Raw genomic sequence first — 25,915 nt, 5'->3', positions numbered from 1 at the left:
AATATTAATTTGAAAAATCAACTTAAGTGGCCGGCCATGGTGTTGTAATGGGCCTCACTTAATTTTGCAATTTTATCAAATTTTATCTCTATTTTCTCAAAAACGCCAATTTTCCAATTCTAACCTTTTAAATGCCAAAACTAATTATTTAATAACTAAAATAGATTATTAAATAATATTGTCATTTAATTTAATTATTAATTAGACATATAAAGTCCATTAATAAATAAATAAACCTATTAACTCTTTTCTTTACAATTTCACCCCTGCTTAGTGAAAATTCATAAAATTAGACATAGTCTAACTTTAGAATTATAATTGATCAATCACGAATCAATTAGTGAGTCTTACAAGAAGAATGTTCTCAACTAGAATGGGGACCATGGATCTATATGCTGAGCTTCCAATAAGTGAACCAAATTTACCAAGTAAATTCCTACTTATTAATTCTTCGTTGAATCCACTCTTAGAACTTAGAATTGCACTCTCAGACTTATATAGAGCATATTGTATGTTCCACGATATCAATATACTATCTCATTTAACCATTGTTATAATCTTATTGTGATTTAAAGATCCTCTATATAGATGATCTACATCGAGATGGGATTTCTTTACCGTTCTCACCCCTCAATGTATTTTGCCCCTTAAAACACTTAGCTACCTGTAAATGGTGTTTAGTGATCTAATAATTAGTCAGTTAAACAAGAGTTCATCCATTTACTTCTATTTGCTAAGCTCGAAGGGAATCATCACTTAACTTCTATACACCAGTAGAAGTTATAGATTCCATATTTATGTTCAGCACTCCCACTCAATCATACTATCATGTTCCCAAAATATACGTATCACCCTGACCCAAAAGTAGGCTTAACTAATAAATCAAAGAACATGAATAGCACTCCTGAGTTGAGCCCAAGCATATCAGGATTTAGATTCTTTTAATCTTAAGATCAACTACTGATATTGACTTGGAAAGATATGTATAACGGTAAGTTTGTAATATCTTAACTTAGTTGCAATATCGGTCCAGTCCAATGTATACTCCATACATTCGAAACTAGTATACTTTACTAATGTCCTGGAAAGAACATAACACTTACTCCAAGTGCAAGTACACATCATCGCTGATTATCACATTAGTGTAAATCCAATAACACTGATGAAACAGGGACCAAAACTTTTGATTCATATGATCACAATCACATTCCACTGTGTTGACGATACTGTAATTGTGAATAAACATATGATCTGGATTTAACTGATTTTGTGTGTATGAATGTAATAAACATATTAAACCATTAGCATGTAAAATTCATGCAAACATCAATCACTTCTAATTTCTTATATTGATAACTAATCAGATTGTAAAGAGTTTTATTTAGGGCATAAAACCCAACAATTATATCCCCCAAAGTTTGGGGGTGCAACCTCCTCCTCTTCCTTCGCCTCGGAAGGAGTGCTAGGACGAACATCGTCCTGTTCCTCAATCTCCTAGACCTCAGCATCCCCTTCATAATCCTCCTCCTGGACGGACGGATCTTGTTCGACACTTGGTAAGGTGGCATGCCGGGCCACTTGAGGGTCAGATGCATCGACTCTACGCATTTTCTTTTTTGTACGAGCCATCATCCTATGGCTGGACGGAAGACTTAAGCTAAAATGTCCATCACTCGAAGAGGTTGGAGTAGAACGAAGACAAGGATGATCCTCGGGCAAGAGTTGAATCAGATCCTGGTCGATTTGGTGTTTGCTTCCCCAAAACTCACCTGGGTTCATCTACAAAAGACAACACATAAGATGAGTGTTTGGTCGGGATATCGAACATTAAAATAGGCAAATATGCTGACCAAGAGTACTCAACGGATTAAAGAACAAGAATATTCGACGAAAAGTTAAAACTCAAAAGTTTGAAATTTTCGTGAGTTAGGGCAAAAAAAATTATGAAGCTTAGAATAAGCAAGATGAAGGACATGCATTATGCAGCTCAAAAAGCAAGCATTATGAACGATGAAATAGCACGGATCGTTACAAAGGAAACTCGCAGAGTTTTTAAACTTAGGGTTTCCTGCATATTTTCTACAGCGAAGTTAAAGGTGCATTCAGAAAATAAATGTGCAAAGTAAACATAAAAGAAATCGAGAACTTACTTAAGGATCAAACGTCTAGATTCAGGTTATGCCAAGCCAAACGAGCAAATCTGGTGAAAACACTTCAGCAAACTCGAAGCTAAAAACCTCTCTTTTTGCTCTGAACTTACTTAGCAAAGAAGGTTGGTGAAAAAGAGTTTGTGGACAAATGCTCACTGTATTTATAGGTAAACAACGAAAGGGGGTAATCATTTCAAAAGAACCTCAGACGCCTCAGTTCCCCCAAAAGCGAATATGGGAAATCAAAAGCAATCAAGTGCAGCCGTCAACCGTGGTGAGAGAAAATTGGATTTCGAGATATTAATTGCGTCAGAGCATTTATTAGCCAAAAATCGAAGGGACGCCCAGTCAGCCTCACATCGAGTCGCAAACAGACGCGCCTAACACGTGTCACCCATTCAAACGGAAAGACAGCTCGGATGAAGTCTACACGCAACTTCGGAAGTCCCGTACAGACTTGGGGGGAAAATGTTATCCCCATTTTTGCACTCTGACGTGGCATCACACGATGGTGACACGTGGAATCAACTCCGGGTATTTGCTCGCAAGATACAGGCCGAACAGGATACCTCATATGCATGCTCAAGACGGAGCAATAGGCAATCCACGCAGAATGACAAACACTTAGCAAATTCAGCTTTCGCATCATGAGTCATCAAAAAAATCCCTGTAACTTGGGGATCAGATTACAGAGATATGACAAGCTGTCCAAATCCCACGATTAGTGTATTCTGTATTTACTATGCAATCTTTTTGCTTTTATCAATTGTAACGAGAAGGGAAACACTTCCTCTCCAAGCTCATAGCCCTATAAATAGTGATGCATATTCACTGGGTAAAGGGTCGAAAACATTTTAGTTGAGAGATTTTGTCTAAGAATTCATATTCAGAGATACTATTGTAAGAGCTATAAGAAAAGGAACCTTTTCTCCTTGTTCTTAAATAAATAAAAATAACGAGGATTAGGCTATTACCGAACTGCTCGGGATTGAACCTCTATAAAATTCTTATGTCGTTATATTGTTTTATTATATTTCAATCGTTATAACTACTTGTCACTTACAAAATTAGACTCACTGTCGTTGGCTAAAAGCGAGGTCAACAACTACAATCCTCGTGGGATTGACCTCACTCTTGGTGAGTCTACTATTTGTAAACGATATGTGCACTTGCGTGTGCAAAATATCACAATAGTCCTTGTGAATTACCTCCTTTGTATCCACTTGGAGTAGAGTTTTTTACCGGTGCAGAATTATTACGACTCACCAAGGCGCTATTAAGAGGAGTTGAAGAGGTAGTTTTTGTGCGAAGAACATGAGTAAACACAACTTGTAAAGAGGAGACATCAGAACTAGAGAGAACTTGTGACTTTGCAGAGTTAAATTCAGATGAGAGTCCTACAAGAAAACTCATAATAGCCATCTATTCTCATTGGCGCTTTTGAACTTTCACATCATGACTAAATGACAATAACACATTAAACTCTTCATATATTTTCTTAAATGTCATAAAGTAACTCATAAGAGACTTATCTTATTTCTTCGCACGATAAAAGGCTTTGCAAACATCATATATGTGAGATATGTTGTCTTTGACAGAATACAAAAACTCCAAGTAATCCATTAGTTCTTTAACTAATTCACACTGATTAATCAAACTAATTACCTTAAGCAAGCATCCTTACGGAGCCATATTTTTCTTGAATCGTCTGTTTCTTTTGGGGGATCGTCAGTCAAGTAATCATCTTTGTCAATACTCCTCAAATACAATCAAATTGTCTTACTCCATTCCAAATAATTCAAACCAATCAATTTATGGTCTGTGATTTTAGACATTACAGGAACCACATCAGAATCAACGACTGATTTCGAATCTAATTTTATCTCTGCCATATTCTCAAAAGCAAAAACAATTGACAGAGAAAAAGAAGAAAAATAACACCAATAAATGAGCACACAAACACGAATAAGGAAGAAAAAAATACCAAATTACAACCTTAGACTGATGCAAGTGGGCTTAGAAGAACTAAGTAAAGAACCGACAAAAGAACGTCGTTGAAGATGTTTTCACACACGCCTCCACGTGCTGGTGCGTGGGAATGTACATAGAAAATTTAGGTGGCGCGTGAGCCCCACGCGCGAGGAATTTGGCAACCGAACTTCGGGATTCAGAAGATCAGCGGTTGGGCAACCCTCCTGAGTGGGCAGTGAGAATAAATTCACACTCCAAATAGGATTTTTAAAAAAGAACCCTAAACTCAAAACCTAATCTCTTTTTTTTATGAACCCTAATTTTGAATTTCGAATCACAATTCTAACTATGGCTCTGATACCATGTAGAGAATAGTGAATCGAATTGTGTGTTGTACTTCATAGAATAATATATATTTATATACAAAGTTATGAGACTAAATGAAAAATTACTAAACACAAATAAGAAACTACTAAATACGAGTTATCCAAATTTCTTTACAACTAATATTCTAACAATTTCGATTACGCCATATACCATACACTGAGGTTGCAGTGATTGCATCCATTATAGAAGCCAAAGGTCTTAATCTTGTGCTATTAATCTAGTTTTTCCAACCATCAAAGCACAATGCCCAAGCTTGAAAACCCAACCAATTAATAATGGAACTCACTACTTTATTTGAGAAAGAGTGGTCAAAGAAAAGATGAGTGGCTCCCATTCACCATGCCTCAGACTGGACAATCAAGAGTCTTTAGGAATATGAAATCTAGAAAATAAATCTACTGTCAAAAGATGGGAGTTTAAAGCTTGCCAAATAAATCTATGCTTAGGGATGCTCATACGATCCCAAACTGCCTGCTTATAATTCACTTGACCTTGTTGCAAAAGGCTATTGTAAAGTTTACCTGCTCTAAATTTACGTCTATAGCCAGCTGCAAAAACACTTTGCTTGTTGAAAATCTTCCTCAAGTGGCAAAGCTTTTGCCAATACCAACTTGAGTCTGGATTGAGGTTGTAATCCTAGAAATTTGATCCTTCTAAACGCACTGATCCATTTGACCCACAACAAGTCATGTTTTTCCATTATGGCCCACATATTTGGCAAGAGATGCCCTATTCCAATTCGATCCATCCCTGAAGCCAATCCCACCATAAGCCTTAGGGAGACATACCTTCTCCCAAGACTCTATATGTATCTTACTCTTGTTACCATTCTACCCCCAAAGAAATCCTTTTCAAAATCTCTCAACGTCCTTCACAACACTTTGAGGTAAAATAAAGATATTCATCCAGTAATTTTGGAGCCCAAGCAAAACTTAATGAATTAATTGAGTCTTACCAACAAGGATAGATGTCTAGTAGCCCAAGTTACCTCTGCTTTATCTTGTTTATTATAGGGTCACAATCCTCCATTCGCCATTTAGTAAGTCTCATAGGGACCTGTTAGGCTAGTTTTAGCCTATGTTTCGGATCACAATTATGTTTTCTTTTCGATGTTTTAGGACAGAATTACGCTTGTTTCCTATATTTTCAGGTTTCTCAAAGCTAAGGAAGCTCCGGGCCACAAAAGTGCAGCAAAAGACAAGTGGAGCTAAGAAAAACGAAAAATTTACGTTTGGTGCACTTTTGGCCGCGGCGACCTTATACTACAAAAAACCCTTTTTATGTCCCTTTTTTATGTCTAATAAAAATGATGTTGGACATGAAAAATATTTTGGTAGTTTTCTAGTCCAGCATTATTGGACATAAAAAAAAATTATCATGTCCAACAATATTGGACTAGAAAATAAGTAATGGACACGAAATATATTTTTTATTTTTTAAACAAATTGTCTATTTTTTATGTCCAACTATGTTGGACTAAGAAAATATTTTTAAAAGTTTTCTAGTCCAAATATGCTGGACTAGAAAAATATTTAGAAAAATTTTCTAATCTAATTATGTTAGACTTGACATTATCTAAAAAAAAAATTAGTATGCCTATCAAATATAAAATCTATTTATAGGCTTAAAGAAAGGTGTTATATTTTTTTAAATATATATATATATATATATACTCATCAATATTTTTAACAAAACAAAACCCAACTTTTTTCACACGGTCCGAATTTCAAGAATGAATTAACATATACATTTTCAATTTTCAAGATTGTAATTTATTTTATTCTTTATTAAATAATTATTATTTATCATTTAATAAAAGTTGAAAATCCTAAAAACATATCTCTCTCTCTTTTCCTCTACCTACCAGCCGCATAACCCATAGTCATATCCCTCATTCTCTTCTCTCTATACCATCTTTGAATCACTTCTGCACAACCATATCACAGCCATGGTGGCTCTATTTCTTAGGCCCTGCGGCGTTTCCCCACAGATCGAACGTCCTCCTTTCTCTCACTTTGTAGGAGCTGAAGTTGAGATCTGAAGCCGAGATCTGAAGTCGAAGTTGAAAGAGACAATGATGATGATAGAGGACGAGAATGATGATGGTTGTGCTACAAAGAACCGAAAGAGAGAGAGAGAGAGAGAGAGAGAGAGAGAGAGAGAGCACCAAAGATCAAGATTTAAAGTCAAAGTTGTTGACGATGTGGCTCTTCTCATCTTCTCTCTTTGCCGGAGCTAAAGTCGTGGTTGAGGACGGAGCTAAATTCGCGGCCCTTGTCTTCTTCTCTCTCTTCGTCGGACCATGTCGAGTGCTCAATGATGGAGCTCCGGAATTATTTTATATATACTTCTTTATTATTTTTATTTTCTTTTATTGATTTATTTTATAGATTTTTTTTTTTTTTGATAAATCAGCAAGTTTATTATTGATCCACAACACTTTTGTACAATCATTTACAAAGAAAAGAGCATCTTTATGTTAAAGACCTCATGATCAATCTCTATCTTTTTACAATGAATAAAACCAATCTCTATCTTTTGGACCAATTTTCTTTGGCCAAAACAATTCTATTCTATGTTTTACATTTTGTTAAACTCTTTGTACAATTACATCTTGACCTTCTATATGATTATTCCATATTTGGTCATTTCGGGAATGCCAAATGGAATAGACTAAATGGGCAGCAGCTGCTGCAAGAACATTCTTTCTAAACTTGTTTATTTTTGCCTTGTGTATCCACTTGAGAAGCTGCTATAAGTCACTGGTACGAGCTCCCCACGACAGCCACTCTTTGACATGTTGTAGACAGCCTACTGAGAATGGACACCTGAAAAAAAAAAAAAAAGGTGGTCATGTGTCTCGGGTAGCAGCAGTGAGCACAAGTTGCAGCTCGGGTCATCTAGCATCTGAAAACGCTGCAATCTATCCTTGGTTCGGAGGCGATTCTGCACAACCAACCATAAAATAAAGTTGTGCTTTGGTGTGTTGAAACGACTCCAAACCTCATTGCTCCATGTGACTCTACTCCGTGTTGGAATGATCAACTCATAGCCATCTGAGATCTTGTATTTCTGTTGGACAAACTGTTGCACATCTGTGGTTTCTTTGAGTTGATTCTTGGCTGCCACTATTTGCTTCCAATACCAACTCGCTTGATTTGTTGCTTGGTAATCCCACCAATTTCCATCTTTCGTATAAACTGCATGTACCCATTTGACCCAAAGATTATCTTCCTTGTTTGCAACAGCCCACACATACTTAAAGAGAGCTGCTGTGTTCCATTCAGCCATTCTTTTAATGCCCGTGCCTCCTGCAATCTTTGACTGACAAACATTTTCCCAGGCTACTAAACCAGCTCCCTGCATCATATATTGACCCTTCCAAAGAAAAGCTCTACATATAGATTCAATCTCATTTATTACCTTCTTTGGAAGCTTGAGAATCTGGCACCAATAGGAGTGTATAGCTGTAAGCACTGAATTGATGAGGACAGCCCTTCCGGCAAAAGAGAGGTGTCTAGTGCTCCATGATCTGATTCTTGCTGTCATTTTCTCTGATAGAATTGAGCATTCCTGTTTCGAAATCCTTTTATGGCAAATAGGAATACCAAGATATCTGAACGGAGTTTGATGTTGTGAGAAACCTGATGCCTCCAGGACTCTAGTGACATCTGATTCTATCACATTGCAACAATAGATTGCAGATTTTGCTTTGTTAGGTTGTAGCCCCAAGGTAGCTGAGAAGAGTTTCAATCCTTGTAGCATAAGGATGATGCTCTTATAATCACCTTTACAAAAAAGTAGCACATCATCTGCAAAACTTAGGTGATTGAGCTTTAGGATGTCACATCGCTCAAGAAAAGAGAAATCTTCTTTGTTCCCAACTTTCTTCAAAATGCGAGTCAATATTCCATGCCAATGACAAATAAAAGAGGAGAAAGGGGATCACCTTGTCTTAATCCTCTCTTAGTTTCAAAGAACCCGTGAAGGGATCCATTGAAAAAAAAGAGAGAATTTTGGAGTTCTGACACAGTTCATTACAAGAGAGATGAACTTTTCAGGAAAAAGTAGCCCCCTTAGCACCTCCTCAATGAAGTCTCATTCTATCGTGTCATAAGCCTTTTGTAAATCAAGTTTGATCATGCAATTCGACTTTGTTGACTTCCTTCCATAATGTCTCACCAGATCTTGACATATCATGATGTTGTGGGCAATGAATCTCCCTTTGACAAATCCTCCCTGATTTTGAGCAACAATATCAGGAATAATATCTTTGAGTCTGGAGCATAGAACTTTAGTGGCCACTTTATAGATTACATTGCAGCAGGCAATCGGTCTGAAGTCACTTGGAGAATTAGGACATTTCACCTTAGGGATAATAGTGAGAGTTGTGGAGTTTATCTCTTTGAGGATTTTGCCTGAATGCAAGAAGGATCTCACAGCTTCACATATATCATTGCCAATCAATTCCCAATTGTCTTGAAAGAAAAAACTTGAGAAGCCATCTGGTCCGGGAGCTTTAGTGCCAGGTATAGCAAACATGGCCTTCTTTATTTCTTCATTAGTAATAGGAGCCGACAGAGTTACCCTTTGTTGCATCGTTACTGTGGGTCCATTCTTGATCACATGGTCTAATACTTCCCTTCTATTGACCATTCTGGTGCCTAACAGTTGCTTGTAATAAGCAAGAAAAACCTCAGTGATCTTTGTTGGTTCATCTACTCGGTTCCCTTGTGGATCCACAATAGAAAGAATTCTGTTTTGGTTGATTCTAGCTTTGAGGCTTGCATGGAAAATGGTCGTATTATCATCCCCATCTCTAACCCAAGTAGTCTTTGCTTTCTGCTGAAGGAATTGTTGATAGTTCTTGTGTGTCTGAGAGAAACTGCTTCGTGCTGCTAATTCCTTTTGCTGAAGTTCCTGATTTAGAGGGTCCAAAGATAACTGGTTTTGGCAATTATCCAAAACAAAAACTACTTTGATGACTGTCGATTGCAAATCATTATACCCCTCTTGATTTATCTTCTTAAAGACCGGCTTCAATGCTTTAAGATTAGCCACCACCTAGTACATTCTCGTACCCGATACCTGCTGCTGCCAAATATGCTGCAATCGGCTAGAGTATTTAGGGTGAGATATCCACATTATAAAATAGCAAAAGGGCTTTCTCCCATTGTGAGCAAGCTGGTGAAAAATCACTAGAGCTGGAGAGTGATCAAAGGCACCTTCGTTTAGGAAAATGGCCTTAGCTCCCGGATATTTTTCCATCAATTTACCATTGGCCATTACCCTATCTAGTTTAGAGTAGATGCGGTCATCCCCCTGTTGTTTATTACACCAAGTAAAGAATTTACCACTGCTTTTGATATCTTCCAGTTGGCACTGTGAAACACAATCTTTAAAAGAATAAGAAGTGAGAGTCTTCACCCTACTTCCAATCCTTTCTTCTTGCTCCAAAACATCATTGAAATCACCCATCACTACCCAAGGGTCTTGAGTAGAAATAGCTTTTAGATCCTGCCATAAAATCATTCTACCTTCTTCATCATTAAAAGCATAAACAAAAGTAACAAGAAAATTCATACCATCTAAAGTAGAGACTTGAAGATGTATTAATTGACTTGTACATTTGATTATATTGATGCTGAAGGTATTAGGATTCCACGCAACTACCATTCTCCCTCCTTTATGCCATGCTATATTGCTAGAAAAGCACCATCCATTAAAAACATGAGAGTACAAGGAACCAAGTTTTGGAGCCTTGACTCTTGTCTCCAGGAGACCAACAAGCCCCACATTTTGATTATCAATCAATTGCTTGATCAAATTTTGTTTGTGAAGGTTGTTGGCTCCCCGGACATTCCAAGCTAATATTCTATCCATTTGGGTTAGGAGGCACTCCCCCTCCTCTTGTCTTATCTCGAGTTGCTGCTAGTATTCTTGTGCCCTCATTTTCTTTAGGTTCTTATTCTTGTAAGAGAATAAATGCATTTCTGGTGCTGGTGCTATCGGCCTTTGTAGTACCATTAACTTTCAGACCCTTGTGAACTTGTTTAAATCCATCATTATCCGCAAGTCCCACTGGTTTCTTCCCCTTGTGACTTTCAGCAGCTGTAACAGGAGGATTCACACCAGAATTAGTGTTTAAATTCACACCAGAATTAGTTCCTGCTGTTGTACATCCATTTGTATCAGCTCCAGACCTCACCTCAATATCCTCTTTCAATTCACCCTTTTTGTTTTTCACAACCCACTGCTGCTTATGAGCAGATGGTTTCCTCCTGCACTCATCAGTGCTATGTCCCAAACCATTGCAATTCTTGCAAATGATTGGTTTCCATTCGTATTTAATCCCAACTGATGTAATACAGCCATGCTCATCTTCAAACGCAATAGACGATGGTAGTTCTTGTTCCATAGAAACTTCAACAAGTATTCTAGGGAAAGTGAGTTTTTGCCTCATTTTAGTGACTTCATCTACCATTATAGGCTCTCCAATCTGCCCTATAATCTTGAACAAAGTCTTTTGGCCCCAATATTTCAGTTCCAAGTTTCGATTTGAATCCAAATTGGAACCTTAAGAATATCCCCTTTTCTGAAATTAGTATCCGGATCCCATGCTTTCATTATCACCGGCCTCTTGTTGAAGAAAGTATAGCCTCCATTAAGAATGTTATCCCTTGTCTCAACTGAAGTGAATCTAATCAGAAAAATGCCATATGAGAGGAGCCCAACCTTATCCACTTTCTCCTCCATATTCTTCTAGCAAATCCTTCAAGAACATCCAATGGAGGGTTTGCACCCAACACATAACATACAATAGCAGAATTCCAATATTCAATTTCCCCCTCAATATCATCCATTGTGACCTTTACAATTACTTTCTCATTATCAGGTTTCTGTTTCTCAGTCGAAGCCTCTTGAAAAGAATTATCTAACGACCTAATAACAGAACCTGACCTAAGAATGGGGGGAACAGGGGAATTACCTTTCGAGACATCCCTGCTGCAGCTATGGTTTGCTTCCAGGAAGTGAGCGAAGTCACTGCGAATGTCATCTTGCCTCTGCAATTCACAAAGCGAAGATCGTGGTGAAAGAGCCTGAAGCTGTTCAAAATCTGGTTCGTGTTTATTGTCTTCTTCGTCAGTGAAATCGATGGGTTCAATTCCCAGAATTGCATCCATCGACTTGGTTTTCTTGACATCTCCAGATGAGGATGGACCTCGTTTCTTCACAGGTTTATGATTCTTCGAAGTAGATGCTTAGTTTTCCATGATTCTTGGACCGCGTTTTTGCCATGGCGCCAGCTCGGGAGCTGCGAGAGCAAGAAACAGAGAAAACTTTTTTATAGAAATCTTTGGGATTGTATTTTTTAAAAAAAAATCTGGAATTGTACTTTTTTATGCTAGAATTGTATTTTTTATTTGCTTGAATCTGGGTGGTGTTTTAACAGGTTTATGGAAATGAAAAATTTATATTTTACTGACATTATATTGCATGTAATATAAAATTCAAATCTTAATTATATTATTTTTATTAATTTAATTAATATTTATATATATTTTTAATTTTAAAAATATTTATATTTAATATTAAAATTAAATATAAAAACGTAATTTTATTAAAAATAAATAAAATTACTGTATGTACTCCACGTCCAGCTTAGCTGGCCTTCAAAGAGATTTTTATTGTGAGACCTTTTTTCTAGTCCAAAATAGTGGGACTATAAATATTTTTCTAGTCCAATATTGTTGGACTAGAAAAATACCCCTTTTATGTCCCAGGCTATTATGTCCAACACAAAATGGACTCTTTAAATTTATCTAGTCCAACTTTAATGGACTTAAAATGAGGTTTTTGTAGTAGTGAATTACTTCTGGCCGCGGCTAAATAGTATGGGCAGAGAGACGATTTTGGGTTGAATCAGTAGCCGCGGCGAGACGGTTCACCGTCGTGGCCATGTCATCACTCACCGCGGCGAGGGAAGCTATGGCCGCGACGAGAGCCCGTACAAGTGAGGGCAATTTCGTCTTTTGAAACCTGAAAATGAGAAATAAAAAGAAAACTGCGATTGGAAATGAAAAAAAGCGATTTTGAGACCTAAAACGTAGTCAAGAGCGGCTAGAGGAGCAAAGTGAAGATCCAGATTCATTCCACCAACAGTTTCTTTCTTCCTTCCTTTTTAATTTCTTTATGTTAAATTCTGTTTTAGGAATGGTTATGGATTTGAACATGAGCTAATCTTCCATTTAGGGAAGATGATGAATGTTTGTTAAAGTTTGCCCTAGTTAATGTTAATTGCCATTCCTTTTCATTTTGATTGTGAAATTATCCTTATTTGTGTTATTTCCATGTTTAAGCTTAATCACATTTTGCATGTCTATGATCTCAATTCGAAATCTGAAAAGTGAGAATTGAGAATGCTAAAATTTGGATAATCTAGGTTTATGTAAAACGAAGGTATTTGCATGACTTATGTGACGATTTAGATTATTGTTTAATGCAGATTTTATGTGAAACTAATTAAGAGATTAATTAGAGAGCATGAGATTTAGAACCTAGAAGATCTGAAAAGAGCTAAGTTAATTTGAATAATCTGTCATTTATAACAAGAACTGGAATGGTAATTAGGCATTAACAATTGGGTAAATCTATCAACAGGACTCTCTTCCCTATGTTCTCATCTTGATTAATTTTTATTGTCACTTTAAGCTTCTTGAATTTTTATTCAATTATTAAACTCAAGAAATATTGATTTGCCAAATAGAAACATAGATTTAATCTAGTGGTACTCAATCCAATTCCCTGTGGTTCGACCTCACCTGTGTGAGCTTACTACTTGATTACGTGCACTTGCGTACTATTTACAATTTTCGTAACAGGACCCCTAAACACTTGAGAGGAAACTGACCTTCATCAAATTGCACTTCCGAATGATTTCAATCTTACAACTGTTGTAGCACCACCAAATAAAATCTGGGACTTAGCATTGTTGGCCTTCAATCTAAAAACTGAGCTAAAATCATCAAGAGCAATTTAAAGATGCCTAATAGCCTGTTGAGTGCCTTTTCATAAGAGGATAAAGTCATCTAAAGAGCACAAACTGGTAAACTAAGACTTTTACGCATTGGATGGTATTTGAAAGACTTTTCTTGAACTTCCAATTGAAGTCTTCTAGTGAGATACTCCATGATAAGTACAAAGAGCAAGGGAGAAATAGGATCTCCTGGCTTCAGCCCCTTCCCCCTTTAAATTTACTTTAAAACCTACCATGTCGGGTTCTGTGCCATAAATAAAACCCATTGCAAAATAATCAGATTTACTAATAAAGATCAGAAATTGCATTTTATGTTACATGGTACACATGATTTAATTAATTATTATATTTAATGTATAAATTCTATTAAGTCCAGAACATATGTATTTGTTCATGATTATAGTGTTGTCAAAACAGTGGAATATAATCAAGATTATATGTTCAAAAGTTTAATTCTCTGATTTGTCAGTTCACTTGATTTAGACTGGCACGATAATCAGCGATAGGTATACTTACACCTTGGATAAGTGTTATGTCCCTTCCAGACCATTGGCAAAGTTTACCAATATCGGATGTATGGAGTATACATTAGAAGGGACCGATATTGAACTTGGATTAGATATGATAAATTTACCGTAATATCTATTCAATTCAATATCACCTAGTTGATCCTAGATCAAATGATCTTAATCCTGACATGATTAGGTTCGATCTCAAGAGTGTTATTTGTGTTCTTTGATTTGTTAGTTAAGCCTACATTTTGGTCTGGGTGATACGTACATTTTGGGAACATGGTAGTACAATTGAGTGGGAGCGCTAATCATATATATGGAATCTATAGCTTCTATCCGAACGTAGAAGTGAAACGATGATTTCGTTCGAGCTAGGCTAAATGGGGATAAATGATAGAGCGCTCATTTTTGTGATTATATTAGTTCACTAAAATATCATTTATAGTGGCCAAGTGTTTTAAGGATAAAATATATTGAAAGGGTGTAACGGTAATTTTTTTCCTTATGCAATGTAGATCATCTATAGAGGATCATTGATTATTGGGATTATAAAAATGGATAATTAATAGCATATCTATATCGTGGAACATATAGAGTGTTCTATGTAACTGAGAGTGAGATTCCAAGTTCTATGGTGGATGCAATGAGGAATTAATAAGTTAGTGAATTTACTTGGTAAATTCTAGATTTGCTTATTAGAAGCTCGGTTATGTAGGCCCATGGTCCCCATACTAGTTGAGACAAACTGCTTGTAAGACTCAGTTAATTGATTTTAGTTAATCAATTATAATTCTAAAATTAGACTATGTCTAGTTTATGAATTTTTTCACTAAGATATGGCTTGATTGTGAAGAAATAGTATTTTAGGGTTTATTTGTTTATTAAGAGACTTTATGGAGTCTATTTAATAAATATTACAGATGACAATTTTATTTGATAGTTACTTTAATTATTAAATAAATAGTTTTGGCATTTATAGGGTTGAAGTTGCAAAAAGTAGTATTTGTAAAAAATAGATAAAATAGTTGAGAAAAATGGCAAAAACCAAATTTGTATGGGGCCCATTAAGTGGTCGGCCATATGTGCTAATTTTCCCTCTATTTTATCAATTTTTTTATTCTTAATAATTCAACCCTAACCCTATTGGAGAATAGTATAAAAGGAAGGCTATGGTCTCATTATCCAACTAATGCCTCCAAAGCTAAAAAACTAGTTTTCTCTCTAGGTTTGAAGAGACCTCTTCCTTCTTCTTTCTCTTCAATTATCGAAACACTATAGTCTCTCTTCACAAACAATTTCAAGCCTTAGTGGTTGAGTGCATGCCCACACAAATCAAGTAAGTCCTCAATCATAGTGTCTAAGACTGTGAAGAATCCAAACACAAGGAAGGAGTTTCGGGCTCAAATCTTGGTGATACTCTACCACAGAAAAGATACAAGGGTTAGAGATCTGAGCGGAAGGATTCATTTAATTTCGCTGTAACCATTGTAAGGTTTCTCAAACTTTATATGTGTTTAAATTACATTGTTTTAGAAATTCATATTTAGGATGTTAAATAACATACATGGTAGTAAATCTAGATCCTGCTAAAATATAATTCAACAACTGGTATCAGAGCCATGGTAATTCTTTACTTTCATGAAATATGGATTTAAAACGGTGTTTGTGTTATTTGGATGGTTTCATGATGGTTTATGTGCTTATTTGATGATTGTATGGAAATCCCAATGTATGTTGTAAAATATTTTTTGTTTCGTTCTGGAAATAATTTTACTGGAAAGTAGACAAAAAATTAATGAATTTAGTCTTTTACAGAACTCAATTTGGATTTTTTTTTATGAATTAGTTATGATTTTTTGAATTTGGATGAAAATATCTGAAATCGGCTGCACATACGCGCGCGCATGGGGGACATGTGCGGGTTGCTCGGACAAAACCCCTTCAGATAGGGGCATGTCCAAAGCTTGTCTCTCTTCACGCCGAGGTTTCTCGGCGACAGAGGGTGCACGCAGCCTCCTGTCTCGACCATCACCGTCGTTCCGCGCGCAGGGGTATGCAATGCATACCCGTGTGCACCAAACTTATTTTCAACATAACTTTTGATTCAAAAATTGTTTTTCATTGAAACAAAATTCAAATTTTTGTAGAATTTTGTGTACAATCTGAATTTTCAATTAAAAATCTAAATATCAGAATAAAATTAATTTTTATTAATTTTTAATTAATTAAAATTAGTTTTAAATATTAGTAGCCTTTGAATTTGAAATTTTGATTTTTCCACAAAAATAGCCTTATGGTCAATTTTGAAATTTTGATTATTTTATTTATTTTAATTGTAAGATCATATATTACTTATTTTATTATTAAAATATGAAAGATCTTATTTTTATATTAAAATATTAATAAAATTTAGAATAGTCTATTTTAAATTTTAAAATTTGCTAACCATATTACTTTTTCAAAAATTTTTATTTTGAAAATTAAATTAATCTTTTTTTGCAAAATAATATGAAATTTTTGAAAATTTGTTAATTTAGGTTTGAATAGAAATTTTAGGGTTTCTAACCATAAAATTTTTAAACTTAGGATATTTTGTTTTATTTAATTATTAAATAAAATTGATAATATCCTAACCATCAAATATCTTATTTTTCAAATTGTTTATTTTGTTATATTTAATTCATTAAATTATAAGATTAAGAATATAATATTAGGAATATCTGAATTTTAAATTCAAGATATTATATTATATTATCTTATTAGATATTTAATTAATTTAAATTATTTAAATAAACTTAAAAATTTGAAAATTGGTTAGATATTTGAATTTAAGTTAGAATTTAGGATATTTAGGAGATTTGTTAGATTTTAAATATTCTCTAACAACCTAAATTTAAATTCTAGTTAAGATATATTTTAAATATTTTAATATTAAATAGAAATATCTTAACCTACTTTCTAGTTATCTGTTACATGTTTGTTTGTAATGTTTGTTTATTTATTTATTCAATTTTTTTTTACAAACCTATTACTTATTTGATTTAAATTGCTACGATTAACTTGTTGACAAATCCAATGATCTGATTTTAATCATAGTCCAATTGTCAATAGATCTTTTAATTAATTTGTAACAGGTAAATTTTGTAATTTCTTTCATCTGTGTAAACCTAGTAACATGATAGAGCCCATCGAAATCATTTGACCTGTGTGAGCCTATGCGTTCGCTTTTGGGCTTAGATGCATATAGAGAGCCCATTTAAGTTTAATTAATTAAATGGACTAGGTTGCTAAAATAAAATTTCACATAAGTAATTTTATTTAGGCCCAATTATTAGGTTATTTTTAGTATTAATTTTATATTAAGTTTAGTGTATTTTTAATTGAGTTTTAATCCCGTTTGAAGCATTTTTACGCTTGATATCTTTTATTTTTGGAGATTTAAAATAAAAGAAGATTAGAAAAATATCAGAGGAAAGAGATGGAAAAAAGGATAAAAATATCTCACAAAAAGATGATATTTAAAGTAGAGAAAATTGTACAAGAAAATAAAGCTAAAACTTCAAGCCTGAATTCAAATATGTTTTGATTAGATTTTGGAAAAAGTCAAAACATGAAAGTTCTAGATCTCTCTTTTATCTTTTTAGAACAAATCTTTCAATTCCGAGCAATATCGAGAGAGTTATGGCAAAAATACTATCAGTTGGCGCTACAGAAAACTCACATCCTCTTCTAATCCTAAGCAGAATAGGTTTTCTAATCCTAAGGAGAATAGGTTTTTTTTTCTTCAGCGATTTTTATCTTATTTTATCATTTTTTGGCTATAAAAGGAGTGGACTTCAATAATTTTGGACTTCAATAGTTTTGGGGGAAGCAATATATGTTATTAATATGATATATTTTTCTCCCAATTTCTATGTATTCTATTTCATTCGTGCTTAATTACTTTTAATTGTCTGATCACCAATTAACTGTCTATGTTTTAGATGCGAGATCTGAGAAGTGAGTGTCAATTATGTTATAGTGAAATAGAACTTAATTTCGATATAGGATGAGAGTACCTGTATAGTTTAGATAGCTTATAGGGTTTCTATGCTTAATGTCTATTGCATGTTAAATTTATCACGAGAGTAAAAAGTTTGCATGTAATTGAGAATTATATATCTGATAAGACTATAAATTACGTTAGTAAACTTACTATTGCATAGAAATTGATAATAGGAAGATAATCATATTAAGCCATACTCAATAGATACAATTGAAATCGAAGCCCTAGTTTTTATTAACTGTTAATTTCCTTAAATTATTTCTCCTTTCACTGTTTTTATTATTTTCTAGTTTTAACCTATTCTTATTTTTTATTTAACCAAATAGAAGCGAAAGTTTAATTTTAACGTACTTAACTACAATCCTCGTGGGATCGACCTCACTCTTGGTGAGTGTACTACTTGCAAAAATACGTGCACTTGCGTGTGCAAAATATCACAACAAGTTTTTGGCGACGTTGCCGGGGATTGTTATTTAATATTATTAAAAATTAAATTTGGTTCTAATTTGGTTTTTCTTCTTAGTTTTAGTATTACTTTTGTTGTTTCAAATTTTTATCTTTTTAGTACTAATTTTAGTTTTATTTTTATTTTTTAATTTTACTAATATTTTACTAATGAGTTTGACCTGCAAGATAAATCCAGATGCTATACCTTGAGGATTTTTCCCAACAATACAATGAACCATTCTATTCAGCTTGGAAGAGATTTAAAGAGCTTGGAGAGAGATGTTATCCCACTTTCTCAAGTGGGTGTTTTACTTGGCTCTTTTATAATGGACTTAATGATGAAACAAGAAGCCGGATTGATTATGGAGTAGAGGTCACTAGAGCGCCTCTATTAATGAGAGGCTATGATGTAATAAATCTATTGAATAATATGGCAGATTTTGATTACAACTGGCATTTGGATCCATCACTTCAGGGTTGGAGTCACCAATACCCACCTTATTGCCCAAATACATCCCAACAAACTGAAAAAGAGGAGCAACTACTACACTTCTACAATCACTTCCAGGAGAGATTAATCACTTAACTGACATGGTGAGATCCTTATGTGATAATTCAATGGCTCATGATTCAGAATGTAATAACTCCAATGATGAAAGTTATGAGAGTTATTGGTACAATAAAGAAGGGTTATTATTTGAATATAATGAAGATAATGAGCCTACAATTGAAGATCAAAATCCTTTTGAAGTAGTATTAACTCAAAATTTGGCTACATCAGATTCTTTCTTGGTAAATAATGAATGGAGTGACTGAAATCATAGAAGAGAATGAATTCATCCATGATCAAGGAAGAACATGACATCATTGATTCGACTTTATCAATGATATTGACTAATAAACCACCAATGGATCCATATATGTCATCAAGACCATATTATATCCTCTACAAGCTACAAAAGGCTTCTCCCCAAGCTCATCATCTAAAGTCTTATGTTGTTGGTGCTGACTTTGGTCCAAACTCATCGCTTGCCAAACTTGAAGGCAAGTACAACAACAATTTTCAAGTTGTCTTGCATGACGCTTATTATGGGCGTCAACCGCTTGTTGATGTGGCGCTCAGGTAAGTTTCCTTTCTTTTTTCTTTAATGTCACATTGGGGACAATGTGCCACTTTAGTTTGGGGGAGGTGACTTAAAGTTTTATTTTTAGTTTTTTTTTTTATTATTTTTAATTTTTAATTTTTATTGTTGTGGGTCAATTTGCTTAATATGATTTAATTTGAAAGTAGGTAGATAGCATGATTTAAAAAATTCATTTATTTTTTCGAAAAATCTGTGTGCTTGGTGATGTTATACTCTTGGCTAATTTAAATTTTATACTTTAAAAGAAATGTAATCATATTAGGTAATTTTTTAGTAATTGAATTGATTTATGTATGCTAATTTGATATGTGGAAAGTTGTTTGAAAAATTCTAAAACTTGCTTGCTTGCTATTTGAGATGAAATAATAAATTATACATGACTAGGAAAGTGATTGAGGCATTTTTTTTTATCGATTGTGTCTTTCAAGCCATCCCTATAATTTTATTCTAGTTACCGTTTTTGAGCCTTAACTTATTTTTTTCTTCTACACATATTGAGCCTAAAAAGCTAAACCCATGAATATCCACAATTTAACCCTAATTATACCATAAGTATATCTTTATTTTGGGAGAATTTGGATGAGAAGTTTGTTGTATATGTGTGGAAAAAAATGTAAAAATTGAGAGAATATAAAAAAATTGATTGGCAACAACTTGAAAAAAAAAAAAAAGAAAGAAAGAAAAATCTGACAACCAGTGTCAAATATAGAAAAAAAAAAGATAAATATATAGTTGTTGCAATCTTGTTGAAAAAAATATCTGTCATGTAATTAGAAAAGGGGTATTGAGATAGTGTAAAAAATATTGTGGGTGACATGATTGGAGAAGCTTATGGTATAGGAAAACCTAAATGACCATGTCAACTACCTTTACCCTAAGCCTAACATTACAAGCCTAGAAAGACCTTTTTGATTCTTGGTTGTGTATTAATTTATATTAGAGGAGAATAGTAAGTATTGCAAGCATATGGAATTTTGGGTTAGAGGATTGATAATTGTAATTGGCATGCATAAAATACTTTAATTGTTAGTTAATTGCATTTTATGGTTTCATGAGCTAAATGAAGATAAATTGAAATCTGTCAAGGGTGTAATTGAACTGAAATTCTAGATTATATGCATAACTGAATTTTTTTTCATAATCATGTTATTGAAGCTACTTAAAAATTTCTCACGTTTTAGAGATTGACTTGTTTAATATTTATTTAGTGTTTTAGTCGATGACGAGTAAAAGCTTAGTTTGGGGGAATTTGTTAGGTTATTTTTAGTATTAATTTTATATTAAGGTTAGTATATTTTTAATTGAGTTTTAATCGTGTTTGGAGCATTTTTACGCTTGTTATCTTTTATTTTTGCAGATTTAAAATAAAAGAAGATTAGAAAAATATCAGAGGAAAAAGATGGAAAAAAAGATAAAATATCTCACAAAAAGATGATATTTAAGTAGAGAAAATTGTACACGAAAATAAAGCTGAAACTTCAAGCCTGAATTCGATTATGTTTTGATTAGATTTTGGAAAAAGTCAAAACATGAAAGTTCTAGATCTCTCTTTTATCATCTTTTCGGAACGTCTTGAATCGTCCAATTCCGAGCAATATCGAGAGAGTTATGGCCAAAATACTATCAGTTGACGCTGCAGAAAACTCACATCCTCTTCTAATCCTAAGCAGAATAGGTTTTCTAATCCTAAGGAGAATAGATTTTTTTCTTCAGCAATTTTTATCTTATTTTATCATTTTTTGGCTATAAAAGAAGTGGACTTCAATAGTTTTGGGGGAAGCAATTTAGAGGGAAAAAAGAGTACGAATTTCAGAGATAGAAGTCAATACTGGAGGCATTCTGCAGAGGGTTTTCAGCATTATTTTATTCTCTATCTTATTCTCTTTCTTAAAGTTAATATGTGTGATTTCACTTTCATGAACATGTGTAGCTAAACACTTTATTAGGGTTAGATGGATATTGTTTGATATTGCTTTATATTATTAATATGATTTATTTTCTCCCAATTTCTATGTATTCTATTTCATTCGTGCTTAATAACTTTTAATTGTCTCATCGCCAATTAACTGTCTATGATTTAGATGCAAGATCTGAGAAGTGAGTGTCAATTATGCTATAGTGAAATAGAACTGAATTTCGATATAGAACGAGAGTACTTGTATAGTTTAGATAGCTTATAGGGTTTCTGTGTTTAATGCTTGTTGCATGTTAAATTTATCACGAGAGTAGAAAGATTCTTCAATAGGGTTAGGGTTGAATTACTAGGAATAAAAAATTGATAACAATAGAGAAAAATAAGCACCTTATGGATGGCCACTTAATGGGCCTCACATTGGTTTGGGCTTTGCCATTTTTCTCAACTATTTTATCTATTTTTCACAAATACCACTTTTTGCAACTTCAACCTTATAAATGCCAAAACTATTTATTTAATAATTAAAGTAACTATCAAATAAAATTGTCATTTGTAATATTTATTAAATAGACTCCATAAAGTCTCTTAATTAACAAATAACCCTAAAACACTATTTCTTCACAATCAAGTCATATCTTAGCGAAAAAATTCATAAACTAGACATAGTCTAATTTTAGAATTATAATTGATTAACTAAAATCAATTAACTGAGTCTTACAAGCAGTTTGTCTCAACTAGTATGGGGACCATGGGCCTATATAACCGAGCTTCTAATAAGCAAATCTAGAATTTACCTAGTAAATTCACTAACTTATTAACTCCTCATTGCATCCACCATAGAACTTGCAATCTCACTCTCAGTTACATAGAACGCTTTATATGTTCCACGATATTGATACGCTATTAATTATCCATTGTTATAATCCCAATAATCAATGATCCTCTATAGATGATCTACATTGCATAAGGACAAAAATTACTGTTACACCCTTTAAATGTGTTTTATCCTTAGAACACTTGGCCACCTATAAATGATATTTTAGTGAACTAATATAATCACTAAAATGAGCATTCTATCATTTATCTCTATTTTGCAAGGTCGAAGGAAATCATCGTTTCACTTCTATGTCCGGATAGAAGCTATAGATTCTATATCTATGATTAGTGCTCCCACTCAATTGTACTATTGTGTTCCCAAAATGTACGTATCACCCTGACCAAAAAGTAGGCTTAACTAACAAATCAAAGAACGCAAATAACACTCTTGAGATCGAACTTAATCATGTCAGGATTAAGATCATTTGATCTAGGATCAACTAGGTGATATTGAATTGAATAGATATTACGGTAAGTTTATCATATCTAATCCAAGTTCAATATCGGTCCCTTCCAATGTATACTCCATACATCCGATACTGGTAAACTTTGCCAATGCCTTGGAAAGGACATAACACTTATCCAAGGTGTAAATATACCTATCGCTGATTATCATGCCAATCCAAATCCAGTGAACTGACAAATCAGGGAATTAAACTTTTGAACATATAATCATGATTATATTCCACTGTGATGACAACATTATAATCATGACCAAATACATATGTTCTGGACTTAATAGAATTTATACATTAAATATAAACATGAAATAAATCATGTGAACCATGCAACATAAATTGATTTCTGATCTTTATTAGTAAATATGATTATATTTAAATCAGCTTTATTTATGGCACAAAATCCAACATTTACCTTATGCAAAGAAATTTGAAATGTTTAAAAAATTTCATGAGTTTCTAGCAATGGTAGAAAACAAGGTAAGTGGTTAAAGATCTTTCGAACTGATAGGGGTGGAGAAATATTTGGTAGATATGCAGTTCAAAGATCATTAAGTTGATTTTTTGAATTATATCCAAACTTACCTCCCCAAAAATTCGATTTGCATATTGATGATATTATAAGGTCTATGATTAGTTACTAGTCGTTGCCTAAGTCCTTCTAAGGAAATACCCTAGTGATAGAAAAATTTTAGAATGATGGAATGGTTGTGTACTTAGTGTAAACCATTACTAGATTCATGGATGACCTAATTGTAATCTTTAGAAAAGCTAGAGCTGTTAACCAAGGTTTGCATGTTTGATAGCTATTCTAAGTGATTAGGGGTGGACCATCGCATAGTCATTAGAGGAGATTATAAGAAAGTGTTTGTTTCAACAAATACTACTTTTCTAAGAAAATGACTAAGTCTGAAAACAGAGTAGCAAAATAGAGGAGATATTTTTTTCTTGATTCCAAAACTGTTCTATCATCTTATTCTGTATAAGATGGTCCCACTGCCTCTGTTGTCTTGACACAACCGAAGAGGATAATTCCACTTATGTTCTTAGACAGAAAGTCACGGTACCTTGTCGTAGTGGGAGAGTTTCAAGGAACTCACCCTGTTATGACTTGGAAGAAACTTGTGATTAAAATCCATTGTTAGTTTAAACAAGTAATTGATTGTCAAAATAAGAAACTAAGAAGCAAAGCCTGGAGAACTATGGTTAAAACCATTCATATGGACAACTAAAAGTGTTCTATAACAAGGACAAGAAAGGAAATTTTGTTAGTAAGTCTATTCAATGGACTTAACAAAACTTCATGTTCCTAGTATTAAAGGTTTGAGTTTATCTTAACTTATGGCTTGTGGTATGCCTGGTAATTTACTTACTCTAGTGCAAGCAACTTACTTTAGTAAGATGCTGAAGTATTTTTTTCTAGTGACTAAATCTATAGAAGCTTTCGACTTCTAGATATAGATTTCATTTATCTAAGGAAAAGTTTCAACTATTCTAGAAAAGAAGAAGGCCAATGAAAGAATTCCTTAGGATCAACAGTGAGAGATCTCAGATATGTTTTAGTATGCATTAGAGCAGACACTTGCTGTTGAGTGGGAGTAATGAGTAGGTATTAGATTAATCCAGGAAAGGAACATTGGAAGACAATCAAGTGAATCTTAAGATCAATAAGAGGAACTATATGTTAGTCGATAAGGATGTATTTAATACTCTTAGACTACACCAAATTAGATTTCTAGACTTGCCTTAGTGCTAGAAAGTCTACTGATGAGATGGTGATTACTCTTGGGGTGGAGTAGTGATTTTGGAGAAGTGTATAAACCTATCTAGAGTCTCTAAGTCTACCAGAGAGACTGAATGTTAAAGTTGCAAGAAAGACACTTATTCAGTCTAAGGGGAGTTCTATACATTTTTGGCATTGTTTAAACATTTATTAACTACTAATGTTACCTCCTGACTTACGCAAAAGTAGTTGCCAAAAAGTAAAGAATCCAGTATCCCTAGAGGAGTATACATATAGAGAGAAATTTCACAATATCAAGGATTTTGTGATTAAAGAAATGTAATTGTGGAGGAAAGGTTGTATTGAATACAACCTGTCAGATCCTATTACGGAGAGAATACTACATACTACACTTGATTTGGATATCAAGGTGTTGAGATTATTTGTAAGGCATTTTTTGTTTTATATTAGTGACAGTAGGAGTTTGTTGGGTTTTGTGCCCTAAATAAAACTCATTTCTATATAATCAGACTTACTCATAAAGATCAAAAATCCCATCTTATGTTGCATAGTACACATGATTTATTTCATGATTATATTTAATTTATAAATTATATTAAGTCCAGAACATATGTATTTATTCATGATTATAGTGTTGTCAGCACAGTGGAATATAATCATGATTATATGTTCAAAAGTTTAATTCCCTAATTTGTCAGTTCACTTGATTTAGACTGGCACGATAATCAGCGATAGGTATACTTACACCTTGGATAAGTGTTATGTCATTTCCAAGCCATTGACAAAGTTTACGAGTATCGGACGTATAGAGTATACATTGGAAGGGACCGATATTGAACTTCGATTAGATATGATAAATTTACCAAAATATCTATTCAATTCAATATCACCTAGTTGATCCTAGATCAAATGATCTTAATCCAGACATGATTAGGTTCGATCTCAAGAGTGTTATTTGTGTTCTTTGATTTGTTAGTTAAGCCTACCTTTTGGTCTGGGTGATACGTACATTTTGGGAACATGGTAGTACAATTGAGTGGGAGCGCTAATCATAGATATGGAATCTATAGCTTCTATCCGGACATAGAAGTGAAACGATAATTTCCTTCGAGCTAGGCTAAATAGGGATAAATGATAGAGCGCTCATTTTAGTGATTATATTAGTTCACTAAAATATCATTTATAGGTGGCCAAGTGTTTTAAGGATAAAATACATTGAAATGGTGTA

Source organism: Cannabis sativa, chromosome X, assembly GCF_029168945.1.
Source record: "Cannabis sativa cultivar Pink pepper isolate KNU-18-1 chromosome X, ASM2916894v1, whole genome shotgun sequence".
NCBI classification, from domain to species: domain Eukaryota; kingdom Viridiplantae; phylum Streptophyta; class Magnoliopsida; order Rosales; family Cannabaceae; genus Cannabis; species Cannabis sativa.
Note: the sequence above shows the minus strand (reverse complement) of the source record.